The sequence below is a fragment of the Phascolarctos cinereus genome, unplaced genomic scaffold, assembly GCF_003287225.1.
Source record: "Phascolarctos cinereus isolate Bilbo 61053 unplaced genomic scaffold, phaCin_HiC Scaffold_726;HRSCAF=1367, whole genome shotgun sequence".
Lineage (NCBI taxonomy): Eukaryota > Metazoa > Chordata > Mammalia > Diprotodontia > Phascolarctidae > Phascolarctos > Phascolarctos cinereus.
The window spans coordinates 59,696,150-59,707,534 of NW_027556098.1; the positions used below are offsets into that span (position 1 = coordinate 59,696,150).

Below are 11,385 nucleotides of genomic sequence, written 5' to 3' on the forward strand. Positions count from 1 at the left end.
TGAGCAATGTGACATTTCAATGCCTTTTGCTGCTCTTGGAAGTGGATTGATGAGGGGTTACTAAATGTCTCTTGGAAACTGAAAACTCCCATCAGAAGGCCATGTATCACTCACTGCCTTTGAAAGATGCTTTCTACTTCCTGCATATTGGTAAAGGTCCCTAAAGATGAAAGCCGTTGAATCAAGGCTAAGTACTGTTACTTTCAATATCTCAAAAACCTATCCCGTTGCAGATAGACTTCATAAAGAAAAAACAAAAAGAAAATAAGCAAATGAAATAAGTGGAAAAACATATCCTCACATAAAAGAACTCTGACCTTTCTTTTGATCAAGGACGTTGTAGTAAATCAGTACAATCTGGCAGGTGAACTTTCTAACAGCAACAAAAACAACAACAAAAAAATCAATGTGTGCTTTCAGGATACAACAGAAGTTTTGAGTGAAATCAGGAATGGAGCAGAGCAGAGTCCAGAAGTGGAATCATTTTCACAGTGTTATAATATTATCTCAAGAGGACAACCCGAACCATTATTTAGTGAAATTTCAAGTAACTATATCATTGCAATTAATTTCCTTTCCTGTAAACCATAGCTCAGTGTTGAAACTATTACTGAATAGACAATAGAGTCAGTGGCTTGAAGGTCCTCTCTTCCTTGCCATTAGCAATTTAATCATTCTTATCTATTATTTTAATCACCTCAATCCCAACTAAATCTCAAATATTCTAATGCCATGCATAATTGTCTTTGCTGGCATGTCATTAGTTTCTATCTCCTGCTACCTCGATAATACAGAGTGACAGTTTGACAACATTTTCAGGGAACGATTGATATACAGTTATCTCTTCCACATCATCGGGATTAGGGGCACAGCACCCCCAGGATCTGGAAAATCCATGTAAAATTTTTTGGCCCTCCCTTCATACCAGACAAGAAGTCTGAATTATTATGGCATTAAGAGATAAAATATGTTGATGTTACATAATACTATGCACATACTTTAAGCATCTCTGAATTTCTAAACTTTTTCTGTCATCTACTGGCCTTTGCATATTATCAGTGGCTTCCACAAAACTGCCCCAAAAATTCCCATTTAATTTCTTATGCCAACCCACAATATATCGAAACTGCAAAGGGGAAAGTCATGATGTGGAAGGGATAAATATATAACTTTAAATTTTTTTTATTCTAAACTTAGAAGCAATGTCAATAAAAACAATAATTCAAATGCCTGAAGAAAAATGAAAAATGCTCACACATGAAATCATAAACACATTTATTTATTTTAAAAATGAAGTCACATGTGGTCCCCTAATGATATTGGTGGGAGCACTGGGTGCTATTAGTGGCTGCCCTAGGCAGAGTTAACCTAGTTTCAAAGTATTGTGTGGATTCACATCCACTCAATACCATAACTCATGATCCCTCACTGATGTGTTTACCTTTTATAGTCAGCCAGAGAACACAATTAGTTCAAAGCAAAAGAATTTAGTAAAATTGCATAGAAGAAAAATAGCAACAAAACATTTGCCAATAAATCAGTAGCAGACACCATTAATGGGAAGAAGGTAGACACACAGTGAACACAAATAGAAAGGCATACATATGGGAAAGGATGGACACCTAGATGGTTAACTCTTGCCTCGAACATTGCAAAGCTGCGTACATGCTCCAGTAATATTACCCTGCTGTTCCCACCAGGTGCGTAATCAAGCTGCACAGTGAAATTAATAGGATCAGAGTGTAACTCATTTCAAAAACCTCTCCTATAGAAAAATTGCTATGGCCTCTTTAAGAAGGAAAGAAGTTAGGTGTTACAGCTAAGATTTTTATTCAGCTAGGTGCTTTTCCATATGGAGAAGCCGTGAGTTTAGCTTTGATCTACGAGAGTCTGGGAAGAGCTTGTAAGGAAAGAATAAGTAAAGAAGATAAGAAGAAAAGTCTTTATTGTTAATGTAATGTATATGTTATGGCCCTCTTTTCAACAGCCTGTGACATCACTTCCTCGGGGTTTCCAGGTACCTAGAAGGGTTTGTAGCTGTTTATCTTTTTTTTCTATCATTGGCTTATGCCTCCATTAGCTTTATTCCACCCCATTTTAGAAACTCCAGTGACTGGCCCCCAAGTTCCATTCCCCTTAACATCAAGTAGCTGTTTCATAGGAACCTTTACTTCAAAACTTTAGCAAGAATAAACATATAAATAATTCCCCTGACACTTCTTAAGCATACTCTCCCTTATATCACCTCAGCTTCTGAGGCAGAAGGCTTGAAACTTAACTCAGTTCCTACTTAGCAAGTTCATGTCCAGAAGCAATGTGACTGCTGAACAAGCCTGCATTTCAGTATCACTGGTCTGGAGCCCCAAAGGGCATTGCTGCCACAAGACCCAGGTTCCAGAACCACAGGATGCTGAGAAAGACCCTACTTTATTCAAAATTTGGGACATTGATATGTTATTATCTTAAATAACAGGATGCAAGGAGCCCTCTGGACTCACAAGGTCATACTTTCTTCACCGGTTGCTGAGCTTCCCCAAAAGCATTGAGGCCAAGAAGAAGAGTCTGAAGCTACCTGGCCTTTTTTTAATGCCTCCATAGCCAATCAAAAGACCTTCCTCAGGTGCAGCTAGGTGGCACAGTGGAGAGAGCACCAGCCCTGGAGTCACGAGGACCTGAGTTCAGATCAGGGCTCAGTTAAGTGGAAAAGTCGCTTAACTGCAATTGCCTCAGAAAAAAAAATTGTAATAAAAAAACCCCAAAGAACCTTCCTCTTCCTCAGATGGTAAGCTGATCAGAACAAGCTGCAGAATGTCTACACATGATCCACATTCTTTCTCTCCAAGGCACTTCCCTTGCACGTCATCACAATTCTCTTGGAAACAGCTGTTCTCCATGTGGAGACTTCATCTGAGGCACTCTGGGAATGTGCCAGACCCCACTGCACCAAAAAAAAACTTGACTGTTATTTTAGTAAGAAAGAATAGAAATAAAATTTTAAGAGTGAATCTAGAGATAACTTCTGAAAGTGGTAGCTGGAGAGAACATGAAGAAACTTTTTCTGTCATAGTCGGAGAGTCACACAAGGAGGTGCTTTACTTCTTAAAGCAACTGTTTTGACCTTCATATTCTCAACATGTCCATGAGCACTTATTAGGTATTTAATATGTGCAAGGCACTGTGCTAAGCACTGGGGGCACAAAAAAAAAAAACCAATTCCTACTCTCATGAAACTCGGTCTAATTCAGGAGACAACATGCAAACAACTATGTACAAATAAGCTATATGTAGGACAAACTGAAGATAATCCATATATCTGGGTCACAGAGTATGCAGAGAGGAGTAAAGTATAAGAAGACCGGAAAGGGAGGAAGAAGCCAGGTTAAAAAGATTGTTCTCTTGTAAAGAGAAAGAAATGAATACTTGAGAAGAGACCTTGTTTGATATTTTGAGTGAAATGAATGACACAAACGTGTTTCCAGGGAAGTGAGAGAAATCTTCTGCCGTTATGATAGTTAGCAACGACTCTGATTGTAATCATTCCCACAACTGAAATATCATAGTTATGTCTTCATGTTATTATTGATTATACTGTTAATAATAATATGTTAATAATAATACTAATATAGCCTATATGGTTTCAATATTGAGTGAATCTAGGGAGATTAGTTATTTTGATATGTATGTAAAGAGAAATGAACTGAGCAGTTGCTTACAGGGAAAGAAATTTCTTGAATTTTATAATTAAATTACATTCTCATTTAAATAATGTTTTATAGATTGGGCTGAGGACTCTGAAATAACCAATTAATGAGAAAGAGGCTGTAATTTTACTAATGAGCAAATAAACTAACATGCCTTCTAGATTTCCCTAGAATTTGAGATGATAAGATTAAATATCAGAATGAATCATGTGGCAGATTGAAAGGTGACCTACAAGTAAGCATGGCAGACCCTCTAACCTCATTATAATAGGATCACAGATTTAGAGCTGAGAGGAACCTTACATGCCATGTAGTCTCCACGGGGTATGTATTCTCTGCAGGATACTGCCTAGCTGGCTTTGTGGTCTTTGCTGGCCCCTGCCAGGAAGAATTCCACTGGGCCCGAGGTCCTGGAACTTCTATTTCCCGCTTTGAGCTTCAGCAGACACCCTTGGCCAGAGAGCCATCTCTTCTTCACCAACACAGTGTGTTCAACCATGATCTTTTAGTTTAAAGCCTCAAGACTTTCAAAAATCCTTTCACAAATGTAGCAACCCTTCAGTTCAGCAAAACTACCAGCAACCTCAGAGAAGGGGAACATCCCTGATGAATATCTTCCTGTCTGTTCCTTTCAGAATCATGACTAGAACATGATTGCAAGGCAAAAGGGCAGGAAATTATTCCCAAAGAGGGACAATGCAGGGAAAGCAACCATGGGAGAGTGATAAATAGTAACAGGGAATAGGCCTGGGTATCCTCCCCACCTTCACTGTCTGCAGCTCCTCAGTCAGACTGGGTAGCTTAGACATGTGATAAGCTGCACATTCCAGTCCTGGCCCTGATCCTCTCCGGTGCTAGATCTAAATAGAATTTTAGATGAAAATCTGATGTGGCAGTAATAGGAGACTATGCCATCACCTTTGGAAGAAAGCAGTGGTGTAATCTGGATCACTGAAATAAGGGTATTTTCTGAGTAGCCTAATAAGGAATGAGAAATGAGGGGCCAGGATCCATGAAACCTAAATCTAACTATGCCAACAACAAGCAAGTAGCTGGGGAGAGAAGAAAGATCTGGTCTTCAGGTTACTTGAACTTTAGCATACCTGCTTCCTAGAGTTTGGGGCTCTACCAGTAAAACTAGTTTTTACCAGCTCACAAGGATTTTCATCTTTATCACAGGATTCTTTGCCCTCAGAATAAAATAATTTTTTTAAATTTATTTAATTTTTAATATTTTTATATTATTTTATTCCTAAGTATATACCTCCTCCCTCCCCCCAGCAAGTCATCTCTTATAACAAATATTTAAAAAGAAAGAGGAAAAAAAGCGTATCAGCCAAACTAACTTACAGTATTTGAAATAGTTCCCCATCTCTGAAATGAATGGAAGGAGATGCATTTGCCGAGTTTGATTATTGAAATTATGCAACATTCAATTTCTTTTTTGTTGTTATTCTTTATGTTTGTGTTATTGTAACCATTGTGTATATTGTATTTCTTCTTCTGCATACTTTACTCAGCATTAGGTTGTGTCTTCCTCTACATCTGCAAATTCTTCAAATTCATTGTTTTGTATGACACATGATTCCTCATAACATGGGTCATACAGGCACTGAGATCTCTCTGTATCTTTTGCCCCACATTTCTGTTGCCCCAACATCCAGGTCACTGTCTCTCCTTTTTCAAGGAGTTCAGTGGCTGAACTTTCTTTCCATCCCAAATCTAGATAGATAGGTAGATGGCTGGCTGGCTGAATATAAATATTATGTGTATATATATACATATACATACACATACACACACACACACACACACACACACATACGCTTTAATGTCCCTTTGAACATCCTATTCTCCCCGTTCATCAACTTTCTCAATTTCCATGAGCTATATCTTCACCTCAATCACTAATATGAATAGTCATATCTTAGACCTCATAATTGAATCACTTCCATGATCTTGAAAGGTGAAATTCTCCTCTCTGATCATCTCTTGTCCTTCCATTTCTCCCTATATTTCATTTACCTTAAGCCTACTCTTGGGCATCATGGAAAAATTAAATCCCTCCAGTCAGTTTAGTTCTCCAAGCCTGTCAGCCTGCCCAGGTCTCACCTTCCTTTTTTGCAGTCTTCATCCTCTAGTTATTCAATTCAATTATGCAAGCAATAGGTCCACTGGCTCAAGAAGTTAAGATGCCCTCTCCTACCAGAGACACCCAGTTCTGTGATCACACAGACCAAGTTAATAGGGGAGCCTGGATACTAAAGAGTGAAATAAGATTTTTAAAATTGTCTCTGGCTCATTATATCCTCATCCCAGAGTAAAACACAGAGGACAATATCTTAAAGCTTAGGTTTGACTAATGCTTAATCCTGAAAAGAAATTAACATGATCCCTTCTAGAAATGTACTCAAGGTACAAAGTACATCAGGTATGGGAGAGTTATATATTTCTTCTGCCTCAAAAGAAATGTTTAAAACAAATGGGAAAAGTAGCATTTAGTAAGCGCATACTATGTGCCTTCAAAGAGCCTACATTCTAGGGAGAAAGAACACACGCAGGGGAGCCAAAGTTGGATATTGGAAGTGCAAGCGGAAATATGGCAAAGGGTACATGTGCAGTGGCATGCTTTGGAGGTAGCTGGGGAGTAGTATAATTGTCTGGGGACAGAGTAACATAAAATCACCAGGTAGAACCCAGGATCCCAGGTGCAGGAGTCCAAGTTCACATGAGAGGAAACTAAGAAGAAAGCTAAAACAAAGGAAATATGACATGGAGATATTCAGGAAATGGCGCTGTGGCTCCAAGGTTACTCAAAAGACTCCTAAGGCAAGGCTGAGGGAAAGTCCCAGTTCTGTAACCAGAGTGACTGTGGGGCAGTGATATCCAACGGTTAAGATTAGTAAGTGAACTAGTACCAATCAAAGAATTCAGAGGTGTGGGACTCTGGAGAAATTTGAGATGCAAAATATAGGGATGGAGTCTATGTTTTGTCTAAATTCAAGATGCTTCTTGGAAACTAGGCCTTTATAGTCTAGAGAGGCTAGTGTGCCCCACCCTGTTTGGTACAGATGTTTCACATGGTTTCCAATACAGCCTGCTAATTCAGCCACCCATATGGAGTAACAAGTTCATTTAGAAGGGTCCCCCCCCACAAAAAAAGACTCGTTTGTTTCAAAACATTGCTTAGGATTGGTTCTGTGCCTGGGGAAAGCAGAGGACATTCTTCTTCTATACTGTATTATATCCATAACAGAATTCAGAATAGGACCATAAATGAGTACTATAGTTCAATCACATTATGGTTAAATGGACTTTTGTTGGTTGGCCTAGGAGATAATCACCTTTTCTAGCACTGTTTCTATAGGAAAACATGTTCTGAGTTCCAAATAAATTCTGGAAACATAACTGCTCTTAATTGCTGCCCACACAATAGAGGTGGAAATTTAAAGACACTGAAATAGTAGACCTTTCTAATCAGGCCAGTGCCTTCACTACCTATATGACTGCTTACATTCTCCCTATACCAACACTTAGAAGTTGGCTAATTATTACTTATACATGATGGTAGAGTTAGGAGTAGACATGAATAATGTAAATCTTTAAGCATACTCAAATTTAATCTTAGCCAATAGTTTCAATATGAATCTGGAAATAGGAAAACAAATCATAATTTGAATTTCACCTCTTGTCTTTGTCTTTATGGATGGAATTCAATTTAATTCAAAGTTATACTAACTAAACACCTACTAAGTGTAGGCATTTAGTAAGTAAGGCACTGCACAAAAGAAAGAGATTTTTTAAAAATTATGACATGGTTCCTCAAAAACAGAAATTCTAAGATTTCAGTGAAATTATGACAGGGAGAAAGGGGTACCAGGAGTGGGGAACCTACAGCCTCAAGCCCACATTTGACTCCCCAGGTCCTCAAGTGTGGCCCTTTGACTGAATCCAAACTTCACAGAACAAATCCCCTAAATAAAAGGGGATACCATAGTCAATGGAATTCAAAGACTATACAAGGGAAGAGAGCAAGCAATAGTGGAAAGAATACTGGGCTAGGAATCTGGAGCACAAGTTTCCAGTCCTGGCTCTATACCTATTATACGATATTAGGAAAGCCTCTTAAGTTTCAGTTTCTTCATCTGTCAAATAGACATAATATTATCTTATTAACTGACAGGATTGTTGAGAAGATCAAATAAAATAATTAATAAGAAAGTACCTGAGAGGGAAAGAGTTTAAAGCACTATTTAAATATAAGATATCATTATGATAGATAATCTACCCCATAAACAATGGAAAGTACTCTTGATCACATGAAGTTCTTTGTTTCTATGGCATCCTAGAATATCAAAACTGGAAGGGATCACAGATTTAGAGTTAGAAGGGATCATCTAGTCCACCACCCTTATTTCACAGATGTGGAAACTGAGTCCAACAGTAGTGATTCATGCAAGGTTACAGAGGTAATAATTTATTGAACTTCAATTTAAACCTCAGTCTTCTCCCCCAAAATCACGTGTGCTTTCCACTGTAATGCATTGCCTCTCAAATATATCAACTGTGTAATCCAATGTATTCATTTTACAAATAATGAAATCCAGATTAGGGGAGGCTAAGTGACTTTTCTCAAGATTACACATCTGGATGTAAGGCAGAACCAGGATTAGGATCCAATCATTCTGATTCCCAGTCTGATGCCCTCTCTGCTCTCTCCACAATGTCATTCTTCTAAAATGTTAAAGCTGTAGAAAACCTCTAGAATGGCCATTAGAATTACCATGGAATCCTTGCCCCTGAGCAGTACTTTGTATGTCCTTATTAGTTCTTTGAGGCTAAGAATAAGCAGATGAGGGAGCAGCTAGGTCGCACAGTGGATAGAGCACCAGCTCTGGAGTCAAGAGGACCTGAGTTCAAATATGGCCTCAGACACTTACTAGCTAGCTGTGTGACCCTGGGCAAGTCACTTAACCCTCATTGCCTCCAAAATTTAAAAAAAAGAAAGAGTAAGCAGATGAATCCATAGTCCCCAGATTCTTATCCTTAAGCCCACCAAGAAAATAGTGTTGACTTTTTAAAAAAAGAAGGAAGTAAGGGAATAAGGAAAACAGAGAGGTCTCAATTTTTTAAATGTTAAAAAATATTTTAACATGTAATTGAGGAAAAACAAAATATTTTTAAAAACTGATGTATATAAAGAAAGTCTAACTATCCTAACGGTGATCAATCACATGATTTATAGATCAATACTCACTATTTCATCCAAAAGCCTTGCTAGTCCCAAATTCTGACACCATATCCACTCTAGTTCCTAAACTAGTTCCTAAAATATCTTTTTAAATGAAAGTAGTGAGAGGAAAATAAGTGAGCTTTTTACAAATATCCTGTGTCTCTCAATTCACATTTGACCCAAGGAAATCATCAGATTGTGGCTTTCTCCCTTCCTAGTTTGTACACTATTAATGTAAATGGAAAAGACCTATGATCTTCTTTTCCTCTTTAACCCCCCCAAAAATAGATATTCTACTTTGCATAATGGCATTGTAGCATGGTGAATAGAGGAACAGCCTTAGGGCTAGGGAGGCCTGGGTTAAAATCTTGCCTCTGGCTTGTACGGGTTGCATAACCCTCAGAAAATCACTTAACTCTTGGGCCCTATTCAACTCTCTCAAACCCTCATCTTAGAATTGCAAAGAAAGTGCCGATCTCCACTGGTTTCCCCAACAAAGAGTCCCCTATACCATTATATTATAGGTCAGGTCCAGTTCTCATCCTTATCATTATCTTCTATCTTCATTGTTTTGCCAAATTCATTTCTGTCCACTTGTGTTCACGAAGAAGGAAGTGCCTGGTAATTATCAGGAAAAAACAATAAAAAGGATTTGATAACACATATAGCCACAAGTGTCTATATAACAAGGCAAAGATTATGAGAAAGTGACACAGCAAACAAAGAAATATAACACAAGGAATTTAGAACAGTAAATACAATCTCACGGACATTCCTGAGACTGAGCTGACATGACTCAGCTGGAATATGGCAATGGAATGGTATACATTTTTCAAAGAGATTCAATGGAAGGACTGGGTGACACTATATGGAAGAAGTATCCCTTCTGAAAAAGTGAAAAGCCACAAATGTGAGGGTGGAAGTATGATTAAAAAAAGTTTGGGGGTAAAAATAAAAGGGAGAGATACACAAGTGATATCATTGCAGGAGTCATAGAGGGCTAGCACCTCTGGGTGAGGGCTTGCTAAGCTCTTTTCAGGGCTGCTCACCCACCATTGGTGTTCTTCACCCAACTCTTATCTGTGGCTCCAAGAAGCTGTAACATGCAAAGCAGTCACACCCCACTAAAACCCCATCTCAGCAGAAGGGAAAAACCAGGTTGAGAGTAACCAACAGGCCTTAAACTTGTTAGTGAATTAAGGGGGTGTCTATGCCAAGCATGTGAAGACTTCCCCCACTGGAATGAGTGGATGAGAACAATTTGTTCCAACATCCATGAAGGCAGCTGAAGCAGGCACTGTACAGTGCTTAGAGTTTGGTTAGGCATCAAAGACGCCGAGTTTCTCCACTGCATCCTGGGCCATTGCCAGTCATCCTGACTTTTGTCTTGCCATTGGACTTCAATGACTCTGGAAGAGAGAGTGAGGCTGATGGCTTTGTGCAACTCTGCATCACTTAAATCCAATTCACATGCAAGTCAAGAGATCACCTGTGATATAATTGGTCCTCTTCAAAAATGAAGGACAAACAACAAACCATAGACCACCTAGTCAAAGAGAAAATGCAGATGATGCTTTCCTAATACAGGTTACACAACTGACAGAGAGGTATCAGATGGTGATAAGAGTAAACTGCCTAGACATCTGCCGGAGGCTTGATTTAGCTGAAAGTAGAACATCTGATAAATTCCTTATTTGTCTTGTTGACTATTAAGAGGCATAATAAACAATGGAAGGAGTCCTAGACTTAGGAGATGGAATTCAAATCACGGGTCTATCACTTGCTGTGAGGTCTTGGGCAAGCTACTTAACCTCCAAAGTTCCCTTCCATTTCTAAAGTAGAATCATGAAAGAATAGACTTATTGAAAGGAACCTAAGAGGCCTTCTATTTCAACCCATATCTGAAGCATTAATCCCTTCTACAGCAACAAGTGATTACCAAGAAGTGATTATCCAGCCTTCACTTTAAGAATTCCAATAATGGAGAAATCACAGCCTTCTGAGGTAGTCCATTCCATTTCTGAATAGCTTGAATTGCTAGGAAGATTTTCCTTATATTGATCTGAAATCTACCTCCCTGTAGTTTTTATTCCTTGGTCCTAGTTTTGTCTTTGTGATTATGCAGAATGAGTCTAACCTTTCTTCTAGACAATAGAACTTCAAATATTTGAAGGTAATAATAGAAAAAAATTTGAAAGGATGTCTCCATGTGGAAGAAAGAGGGAAGGAAGGAAGGAAAGAAGGAAGGAAGGAAGGAAGGAAGGAAGGAAGGAAGGAAGGAAGGAAGGTAGGAAGGTAGGAAGGGAGGGAGGGAGGGAGAGAGGAAGGAAGGGAGAAAAAGGAAGGGGAGAGGAGAGAGGGAGGAAGTGGAGGTGATGGAAGGAGAGAGGGAGGGGAGCCAGGGAGGGAAGGAAAGAAGAAAGGAAGAAAGAAGGGGATGAAAGGAAGAAA

The 11,385-nt window shown here is 38.8% G+C and overlaps 1 pseudogene; it reads left to right on the top strand.

Annotated features, from left to right (window-relative positions):
* LOC144454349 (E3 SUMO-protein ligase KIAA1586-like) overlaps positions 1-4,215 on the top strand; it is a 79,802-nt pseudogene extending 75,587 nt beyond the window's left edge.
* Positions 4,216-11,385: the final 7,170 nt, after the last annotated feature.